Below are 11,184 nucleotides of genomic sequence, written 5' to 3' on the forward strand. Positions count from 1 at the left end.
CATGCTAGGACATCCAGTGTGAGGCCAGAACCCCTTTCCTCAGGGAGAACTTGCATAGCTAAGATATCCCTCCTGATTTTTTTTTCTTTTTTTTGTATTTTTCTGAAGCTGGAAACGGGGAGAGACAGTCAGACTGACTCCTGTGTGCGCCCGACCAGGATCCACCCGGCACGCCCACCAGGGGTGATGCTCTGCCCACCAAGGGGCGATGCTCTGCCCCTCCAGGGCATCGCTCCGTTGTGACCAGAGCCACTCTAGCGCCTGGGGTAGAGGCCAAGGAGCCATCCCCAGCGCCCAGGCCATCTTTGCTCCAATGGAGCCTTGGCTGCGGGAAGGGAAGAGAGAGACAGAGAGGAAGGAAGGGGGGGTGGAGAAGCAAATGGGCGCTTCTCCTATGTGCCCTGGCCGGGAATCGAACCCGGGTCCCCCGCACACCAGGCCGACGCTCTACCACTGAGCCAACCAGCCAGGGCCAAGATATCCCTCCTGATTTTTAAATTGATTTGATGAGAGAGAGAGAGAGAGAGAGAGAGAGAGATAAACATCAATTTGTTGTTCTACTTTTTTAAATTTTTTTTTATTTTTATTTTTTTTATTTTTTTTAAACTTCTATTTTATTGACAGGAGTCCAAAATGAAGTAGATTAAAAGCTAAGAATGCATTTCAGCTTTTATAGTGAACCTTTTTAAAAAAAGGTTTAATAACATAAGTCACCAAGATCAGAAAACATATGGTCCCACAATCATTTTCAGATCTACTTTTTTTTTTTTCCCTGAAGCTGGAAACGGGGAGGCAGTCAGACAGACTCCTGCTTGCAGCCGACTGGGATCCACCCAGCACGCCCACCAGGGGCGACGCTCTGCCCATCCAGGGCGTTGCTCTGTTGCGACCAGAGCCACTCTAGCGCCTGAGGCAGAGGCCATGGAGCCATCCCCAGCACCCCGGCCATCTTTTGCTCCAATGGAGCCTTGGCTGCGGGAGGGGAAGAGAGAGACAGAGAGGAAGGAGAGGGGGAGGGGTGGAGATGCAGATGGGTGCTTCTCCTGTGTGCCCTGGCCGGGAATCGAACCCGGGACTTCCACATGCCAGGCCGATGATCTACCACTGAGCCAACCGGCCAGGGCAGATCTATAGCTTATAAAAAGAATTAGATCCTGCACTGATCTGCTCAAATAGAGGCTTAAAAATGTTTTAAGCCATTAAAAGCCATTTTTATAATGTCTGATTAACTCTGTGAAAAGAGGAAAGGAAAATCCCAAAATGTAGCCCTCTATATTATATGGAATGTGAGAGAATGCCAACTTTATGACCATGATAGGTAAAAATAAAAAGTTTAAAGCTGTAAATGGAGATGTTATAATCTTGTATCACTGCAAAATGTCAATAAATGAATGATAGTTTATCAAGGATTAAAACTTGAGAAGATGTTACTTAAAACATAGTTGTGATGTTTATCATACTTTAATGTTTGCTAAAACTAAAGCTGAACAAATAAGTTGCTCACTTATAAATTGTTTTTCATGTACTTTTTTTTTTTACTGGGACCATAAGTTGATCAGATAATACATAGCTCACACTTCTGAACAGTTATAACAAAGAGTTTATTATCATTTGCAAATGAAATAAATACACCATCCCACACTTGAAAGGCTTTAACAAGCCTTAAGCATCTTTTTAGACTTCACCAAGGCACCAGCACTGCCTAAGTTATATTACGCACCCATTTCTAGGAAAGAACTAATAACCTCCCTCAACATCAGTTCCGCACCATTTCTGGTTTATTATACACTTCCAAAACAGCAAAAATTTGCAAATATGTGCAAATATTATGGTCTATTTGTAGTCCTGATTAGTCATCATCTTCCTCTTCTCCCTTCTCTTCCGCAAAGCTGTCTTCAAAGCCCTCGCTGTCCTCCTGGTCCTCGTCCCCTTCTACTGTGGTGTCCCACTGCGGGTGATTTTCTGGCACAGGCCTCGTGAACTTCCAACTTCAAAGGTTTTATTTAATCCAAACCCATATAAGAGTCTGATCTCAAAAACACTGTATACTGATCATTTCCAGGCTGCCCGGTGCAGGAAACTTCAGTTCTACCTCCTCTGTACCTTTTAGTGTACACACATGATAAGGCATAGATATTAATGTCTGCTCCTTCCTATCCACAATATAAAGCCACCACCATTCTTGCTTTTCCTCGGGAAAGTAAAGACTATAAACAGGATGGTTATCTTTGATTTGGTTTCCAGCAGAGCTCTCTCCTTTCTCGGTATACTTTGTTGCAATTCTTGCCATTCTGCTTCATCATCTTTGTTCTGCTTTTCATCTTGCTCTCTATCAAAGTCTTTGTCACTACCATCTTCTTTCTCACTCTGGGAGTCTCTATTCGTTTCTTCTTCAGAATCACTGCCTTTGTCAGAAACTTCTTCGTCTTCCTTTACTGCAGCTTCACTCCCAATGACTCCATTTGCTTGCTTTTGTTTCTGTTGCTTTGACTGTGATAATGGCACAGGTATAGGTTTCTTTTTTACAGTTTTCTTTTTTTTTTGATTTAGTGGTTTTCTTGGGTCCTTTACTCTTCTGTTGCCATCCTCCTTTCGTCCTGTTCTTTTTTTTTTTTTTTTTTTTTTTTTTTTTTTGTATTTTTCTGAAGCTGGAAACGGGGAGACAGTCAGACAGACTCCCACATGCGCCCGACCGGGATCTGCCCGGCACGCCCACCAGGGGGTGACGCTCTGCCCACCAGGGGGCGATGCTCTGCCCCTCCGGGGCGTCGCTCTGTCCTGACCAGAGCCACTGTAGCACCTGGGGCAGAGGCCAAGGAGCCATCCCCAGCGCCCGGGCCATCTTTGCTCCAATGGAGCCTTGGCTGCGGGAGGGGAAGAGAGAGACAGAGAGGAAGGAGGGGGGGGGGGTGGAGAAGCAAATGGGCGCTTCTCCTGTGTGCCCTGGCCGGGAATGGAACCCGGGTCCCCCGCACACCAGGCCGACGCTCTACCGCTGAGCCAACCAGCCAGGGCCCGTCCTGTTCTTGTTAGTATCGTCCGGCACATCTTCCGCCGGCTGTTCCTCTGCAGCACAGATGGACTGCTCCTTTTCAAACACTTCTGTCATTGTTTGCTTGTCAATTTAACCAGCACTGTAACTAGGGATCCTACTGTGATGTTGTTGCTGTCTTCATCATCCAATACCTGTGATTTTATGTCCATAGTCACATATGGAAAACTCCGCAGGATGGCTATAACCTCTTCATATTTTTCATCTTCAAGGAAGTGTAGTAGATTGTGATGATCTGCTTCTTTTAAACTCACCAAATCCTGGATAGTTTTTATTTTGTACTTTTTATGATTAGAAACCCTTCTAAGATTGTCCTCTTCGATGTGAGGGAGCTGCAGAAGGGGCGACTTAAACTGCTGAAGGCCCTGCACAGCCACCTGAGAAAGCTTCATGCAGTTTTCTAGGGATGCCAAAGTTGGAGCACGAAACTCCCTTTCTTCACGGCTCCGTGCCATTATTATTAGTTGGCAGTTTACATTAACCATTTCTTGAAGTAGGGCAGAGCATTTTTTCAGCATAAATTGCTGATCTTCTTCAAGGGTCTCAGGAATTTTCATTCTAGCAAGATGAGACAGTAAAAGAACTCTGGCCTTGAGGCTGTATGGACAGGTAAGTGGAGGTTCATTCTTCTTTAAATTAATGCTGCCAATTTCTCTGATTAACTGAGGTATTAGAATATTATCTGTTGGTCTGCTTGTGGCATCTTTATTATACTGAGGATCAAATTCAGAGGCTCCTTGCCTGACCAGGCGGTGGTGCAGTGGATAGAGCGTTGGACTGGGATGCGGAAGGACCCAGGTCCGAGACCCCGAGATCTTCAGGTTGAGCGCGGGCTCATCTGGTTTGAGCAAAAGCTCACCAGCTTGGACCCAAGGTCGCTGGCTCAAGCAAGGGGTTATTTGGTCTGCTGAAGGCCCGCGGTCAAGGCACATATAAGAAAGCAATCAATGAACAACTAAGGTGTCGCAAATGCACAACGAAAAACTAATGATTGATGCTTCTCATCTCTCCATTCCTGTCTGTCTCTGTCTATCCCTCTCTCTGACTCTCTCTCTGTTTCTGTTTAAAAAAAATTCAGAGGCTCCAGTCAAAACCATAATAAGACGTTTCATATCCATATTTTGAGTTTTATAAACAAAATAAGTATAAATCTGTGTTGTACGTATTAGAATCTGGTCTCCACTATAGAGTATTGAGCGATATCACCAAGACCCCACAACAACTGGAAGGATAACCATGAATGCTAATCCATATACAAATAAAACCAAAATTGATTTTTTCTGGTCAACTATCCAAGCTGGCAGAGCAATTCCAAAACTTGTGGCTTGAGATCCATCTGGATTTCCAAATTCTTCCCAATTTTTCTGGGATTCTTCATCTGTTAAAGCAGCATAAGCTTTTGCTATCCTCATGAACATAACTTCATCACCTCCTTTATCTGGATGATATTTAAGTGACAGCAGATGATATTGTTTCTTAATTTCTGCTACCATGTTGCCCCAGGATCCAAATTTAATACTTCATAAGGATTATATTCTTGATATTCTCTGTCTGTTTTGGAAACTTTGTATGCAAGGAATAAGAATAATGCCCATCCTGCAAGCAGAACTATTTTCTTTACTGTAGGGATAATATTTGGCTGGGGTTTTAATAACCGTAAACGATATCACATACATCTTCCATATACTTTTCTGATATTCTTTAATCGAATTTGCTCAGCAGTCTGGTCTCGGGGCCAGAGCTAGTATGTGGCTGGGATCATGATGAGCCCCACGAAGGAGGTGAGGAAGTAAGAGAAGGTGTTCCCACTGTCATTGTACTGAAACTGCTGCCCCGCCATGGCACACCCTCCTTTACCTCCCTCTCCTCACCGGCGCCCCGCAACCCCTCTCAGCGCTCTGACTCCCGGTGCCCCCGTCCCGGTATGGCGTAGATCGGATGCCAATGCCGCCTCTCCTCCTCGCCCCTCTGTTCTACTTTTTTATACATTCATGGGTAGGTTCTTGTATGTGTCTTGATCAGGGATCAAACTGGCAACCTTGATGTATTGAGATGACACTCTGTCCAGTGGAGCTACCTAGCCAGGGCCTGCCTCCTGATTTTTAACTACCACACATGAGTGTGGAATGAACTCAATTCAGTGTCTCTGTTCCTCCTACCAATCTCCACTTGACTTTTTCTGTATATCCTTAGTTATAGGTCTTCTGTTCAGTTAGACTTGGGGCAGTTCTCAATGATGGTTATTTTGTAGTTTAGTTATAATTTTGATGTGGTTGTGGGAGAAGTCCAGTGCAGTGTTTACCTACTCCACCATCTTGACTGGAACTCTAGCTTTGAGCACCTTATATAATCAGTGCATATTATTCCCTTTAATTCCAACATGTAGGTACTACAATTCACCCCACTTTACAGATGAAGAAACTGAAGCAGAAAGAATAAAAGGGACTGGTGGTGCAGTGGATAGAGTATTGACCTGGGATGCTGAGGTCTCAGATTTGAAACCTTGAGGTCACCAGCTTGAGTGTGGGGTCGCTGGCTTGAGCTTGGGATCACTGACATGACACCATAGTCACTGGCTTGAGCCCAAAGGTCACTGGCTTGAAGCCCAAGGTCGCTGGCTTGAGCCCAAGGTTGCTGACTTGAGCAAGGGGTCACTTGCTCTACTGTAGCCCTCCGCCCCTGTCAAGGCACATATGAGAAAGCAATCAATGAACAAGCAATCAATGAACAACTAAGATGCCACAACGAAGAACTGATGCTTCTCATCTCTCTCCCTTCTTGTCTCTGTCCCTCTCTCTGACTCTCTGTCTCTATTAAAAAAAAAGTCTTTGAACATAAAACAATGTTGTCAATTAATTGTAGATACTAAATACTTAGTGAAAATACAATATTAGCTATGTGGAAATATCATGCCACTTCAGGACAGAGGTTATCTCAAAGGAGGAGAGGAGAGAAAGTATATCAGGCATTCAAATATATTAGTAATATTGTATATTTATAAGAAAATAGGAACTAATAATAAGTGACTTTTGCCATTATTTAGTATATTGAAAAACTAGAAATTATCTCAGTGATCAACAGTGAACAAATCCAACATTCTACCTACAGACTGATCAAAATTTCTGGGGCAAATCACACCAAGAAGTAGGGTGGTGTTCCTCAAATTAATGATTTTCATTTTCTTAAAAATTTTTTTTGGCCCTGGCCAGTTCACTCAGCGGTAGAGTGTTGGCCTGGCATGTGGAAGTCCCGTGTTTGATTCCCGGTCAAGGCACACAGGAGAAGCGCCCATTTGCTTCTCCACCCTTACCCCTCTCTTTCCTCTCTATCTCTCTCTTCCCCTCTCGAAGCCAAAGCTCCATTGGAGCAAAGTTGGCCCGGGCACTGAGGATGGCTCTGTGGCCTCTGCTTCAGGTGCTAGAATGGCTCCAGCCACAACAGAGCAACATCCCAGATGGGCAGAGCATTGCCGTTTGGTGGTCATGCCGGGTGGATCCCAGTCAGGCACAGGTGAGAGTCTATCTGACTGCCTCCCTGCTTCTAACTTAGGAAAAGTACAGGGAAAGAAGAAAAAAATTTTTTTTAATTTATTGTTTTGAGAGAGAGAGAAAGGGAGAGAGAAAGGGGAGAGGGAGGCGTGGAGAAGTGACAGTCATTTCTCCTGTGTGCTGTGACTGAGAATTGAACCTGGGACATCCACACACAAGGCCGATGCTATACCACTGAGTCAATAGGCCAGGGTGGTATTTTTTTGTAAATTGACAGATATTTGAGCTGTTTACAGGCTATGGAAGGCAAGACATTGAACAAGCATTGCAGGGAGGCAATAATTTATGGAATGGACTCTGGATTTGGGAGAAGGAAATGGTCATTATGTGTAATAAAAGAAGTATTGGCCTTCTATTAGTAGAAAGAGTACCATCTCATCCTTTGAGACTGGAAGACTAAACCCCAATAGAAAATAAAAATCATCATGCCTTGACTAGGTAGCTCAGCTGGTTAGAGTGTTGTCCCAATATGCCAATGTTGTAAGTTCAATCCCTGGTCATGGCACATACAAGAATCAATGAATGAATAGATAAATAAATGAAATAATATATCAATGCTTCTTTCTCTCTCTCTCTCAAATTAATAAAAAAAAAAAGAAAAATTGATAAAGAAATTGTGATATACTTGCCTGACCTGTGGTGGTGCAGTGGATAGAGTGTTCACCTGAAATGCTGAGGTCTCTGGTTTGAAACCCTGGGCTTGCTCAGTCAAGGCACATATGAAAAGCAATCAATGAACAACTAAAGTGAAGCAACTATGATCTCACTTCCTCCCTCTCTTTCTCTAAAATCAATAAATAAAATCTTTTTTTAAAAAAGTAAATTGTGGTATACTCATTTAATGAAATAATATTTATCAATAAAAAAGAATGAGCCACTGCCAAACACAACAAGAATATGAATGACTTTCCCCCTGACTGGATAGCTTGCTCGGTTAGAGCACCATCTGGAACTGTCTGGAACACAGAGGTTGCTGGTTCTATCCCCAGTCAGGGCACATACAGGAACAGACCAGTGTCCCTGTCTGTCTCTAAAACCAATCAATAATAATAATAAAAGAATGAATATGGATAACTTTCTTAGATACAATGATGAGCAAAAGAAGGCCGACACACAAGAGTACAATCTGTATAGTAATTCTGTTTATAAAAAAAATTCAAAATTAGACAAAACTGAGAGGAGGGGAGATAGAGAAAGAGACTCCTGCATGTGCCCCGACCAGGATCCACTCGCAACCCCTGTCTGGGTCTGATGCTTGAATTAACCAAGTTATCCTCAGCACCCAGGGCTAATGCTCAAACCAATCGAGCCACTGGCTATAAGAGAGGGAGAGAGAGAGAAGAGAGAGAGGGAGGGAAAGAGAAGGAGATGGTTGCTTCTCATGTGCACCCTGACCAGAGATCAAACCTGGGACATCTATACACCAGGACGATGCCCTATCCACTGAGCCAATCAGCCAGGGCCTGATTTTACTTTTAATAAGATAATTTCCTAAAAAAATAACAGAAAGCCTGACAAGGTGGTGGCACAGTGTATAGAGTGTTGATCTGGGATGCTGAGAACCCAGTTTCGAAACCCTGAGGTCACCAACTGAAGCACAGGCTCATCTAGCTTGAGTGAAGGCTCACCAGTTTGAGCACGGGGTTGCCGGCTTGAGTGTGGAATCATAGATATGACCCCATGGTCGCTGGCTTGAGCCCAGAAGTCACTGGCTTGAGCCCAAGGTCACTGGCTTGAGCCCAATGTTACTGTCTTGAGCAAGGAGTCACTGGCTTAGCTGGAGGCCCTGGTCAAAGCACATGTGAGAAAGCAATCAATGGACAATTAAGGTGATGCAAATATGAGTTGATGCTTCTCATCTCTCTCCTTTTCTGTCTGTCTGTCTCTGTCTGTCCCTCTCTCTGTCTCTATCTCTGTTTCTTTCTTGATAAAAATGTGAAAAATTAAAATAAAATAATGAAAAAAATTTAGAAATCAGTTGTACAAAAATGTTTAAAATACTATTATCTATAAAATGAAAATCTGTATACAAACCAATAATGAAAGTTTAAATAAACTATGGCAAAGTAATAAAATATAACTGCATATAGTCATTTTAAATTATCTTGAGGCCGCCTGACCTGTGGTGGTGCAGTGGATAAAGCGTCGACCTAGAAATGCTGAGGTCGCCGGTTTGAAATCCCGGGCTTGCCTGGTCAAGGCACATATGGGAGTTGATGCTTCCAGCTCCTCCCCCCCTTCTCTCTCTCTGTCTCTCCCTCTCCTCTCGAAAATGAATAAATAAAAAAATAAAAATAAAAATAAAAACATTTAAATTATCTTGAGGCGTTGGCCAGCTGGTTCAATAGATAGAGCATTTGCCTGGCATGCGGACATCCCAGGTTTGATCCCTGGTCATGGCACACAGGAGAAATGACCATCTGCTTCTCTTCCCTCTCTCTCCCCCTTCTCTGTCTCTTTCTCTCACACAAACAGTGGCTTCATTGTTTTGAATGTTGGCCCTGGGCACTGCGAATAGCTCAGCTGATTCGAGCATTGGCCCTAGACTGCCAGTTGGATCCCAGTCAGGGCACATGTGGAAGTCTATTTCTCTATCTCCCCTCCTCCCACTTAAAATTTTTTTTTATCTTGCCACTTGTCAAAATGCATAAAAATTATATCCAAAATAATGATAATTCCAAATTGCAAATATCATGTACCCAAATATATCAGTTAACTATTATTGCATGCAAACAATCTAAAACTTAATGGTTTAAAACATTCATCATTCATTTGCTTAAAATTCTGTGGGTTAGCAATTTGGGCTGGGTTCAGCTGCCTGGTGTGTTAGGTGCCCTGGCCTGGGATCACTAATGTAACTATAACTTTCCAGCAGTTTGGGGCTGGATGGTCTCAGATGGCTTCGTCCATATGTCTGGAGTTTGGTGCTGGCTGAAGGGTGGACCTTTCTCTCTCTCTCTCTCTCTCTTTTTTTTTTACAGAGACAGAGCGAGAGTCAGAGAGAGGGATAGATAGGGACAGACAGACAGGAACAGAGAGAGCTAAGAAGCATCAATCATCAGTTTTTTGTTTTGACACCTTAGTTGTTCATTGATTGCTTTCTCATATGTGCCTTTAGAGTGGGCCTTCAGCAGACCGAGTAACCCCTTGCTCAAGCCAGCAACCTTGGGTCCAAGCTGGTGAGCTTTTTTTTTTTTAATCTTATTTTTTTTTAATTTTTATCTTTTTACAGAGACAGAAAGAGAGTCAGAGAGAGGGATAGACAGGGACAGACAGACAGGAAGGGAGAGAGATATGAGAAGCATCAATCATCAGTTTTTCATTGTGACACCTTAGTTGTTCATTGATTGCTTTCTCATACATGCCCTGACTGTGGGGCTACAGCAGACCAAGTAACCCCTTGCTCAAGCCAGCGACCCTGGGCTCAAGCTGGTGAGCCTCGCTCAAACCAGATTAGCCCACGCTTAAGCTGGTGACCTCGGGGTCTCAAACCTGGGTCCTCCGTATCCCAGTCCGACACTCCATCCACTGCGCCACTGCCTAGTCAGGAGAAGCTGATGAGCTTTTGCTCAAACCAGACGAGCCAGCGCTCAAGCTGGTGACCTCAGGGTCTCGAACCTGGGCCCTCCGCATCCCAGTCCGACGCTCTATCCACTGAGCCACTGCCTGGTCAGGTTGGACCTTTCTCTTTGTACATGGTCTCTCATAGGAAGGAGGCTAAGTCAAGCTTCTTCACATTTTAGTGGCAACATTGCAAGAGGGCAAGAGCCAATACTGCAAACTCTTGGTCAAAGCCAGTCACAAGGCCAAATGAGATTCAAGAGGAGAGGTAATAGACTCTATCTTTTGATGAGGGGAACATCTAGGTCACATTGCAAAGGGATGGGTGGCCATTAAACAATTTACATACCAATGATTCACAGCCAATCCCACAAGGAGCATACACATCACATGTATAAACACTAATGAGAATTGAAGGAAGATCCAAAAGCTCTATGAAGTTGTTTTATATTTTTTTTCCTGAAAAATTAGAAAATAAATTTATATTCCAAAATACCATGTTTTTCGCTCCATAAGAAGCACAGGCATTTCCCCCTCCACTTTTGGAACATTCATTTGACGTTAAAAAGGAACACAAAAGACTATTCTGTGTACAAGCAGTGCTCATGAAAATTACCAGACGAGTTAACTCCAGCATCTCAGATCCTGATATAGGAGCAGGGCCTGGACTGACTGATATGGCAGGGCCTGGACTGACTTTCCTGGAAGCTTCAAAAATTTTCTGAAAGATTTCCCAGTTTTTTATAGAAGAAAATGCTACTACATACCTGCTTATGAGCAAAGGGTTTTAGTTCATCCAGAACCTCTTAGTAGCAGTGCCCCTACCCTGCTAAAACAGCTCCCTGCTATTATTTCAGATTTTTCACTCCGTGAACATGTGTCCTTTCATTCTTATTTCTAAACACTTTGTGTTTTGCATTCATATTCATTTGTTATCCATTTAGTATTTATTTCATCATTTTGTTCTGATCTAGGATTTCTCCTAGATATAATGATATAGCTCCTAAAACTTGGTGTTCCTAA

General features: G+C 43.4%; 1 pseudogene; it reads right to left on the bottom strand.

Annotated features, from left to right (window-relative positions):
* Positions 1-1,129: 1,129 nt before the first annotated feature.
* Positions 1,130-4,908, bottom strand: LOC136330600 (translocation protein SEC63 homolog; annotated as a pseudogene).
* Positions 4,909-11,184: the final 6,276 nt, after the last annotated feature.

Source organism: Saccopteryx bilineata, chromosome 3, assembly GCF_036850765.1.
Source record: "Saccopteryx bilineata isolate mSacBil1 chromosome 3, mSacBil1_pri_phased_curated, whole genome shotgun sequence".
Lineage (NCBI taxonomy): Eukaryota > Metazoa > Chordata > Mammalia > Chiroptera > Emballonuridae > Saccopteryx > Saccopteryx bilineata.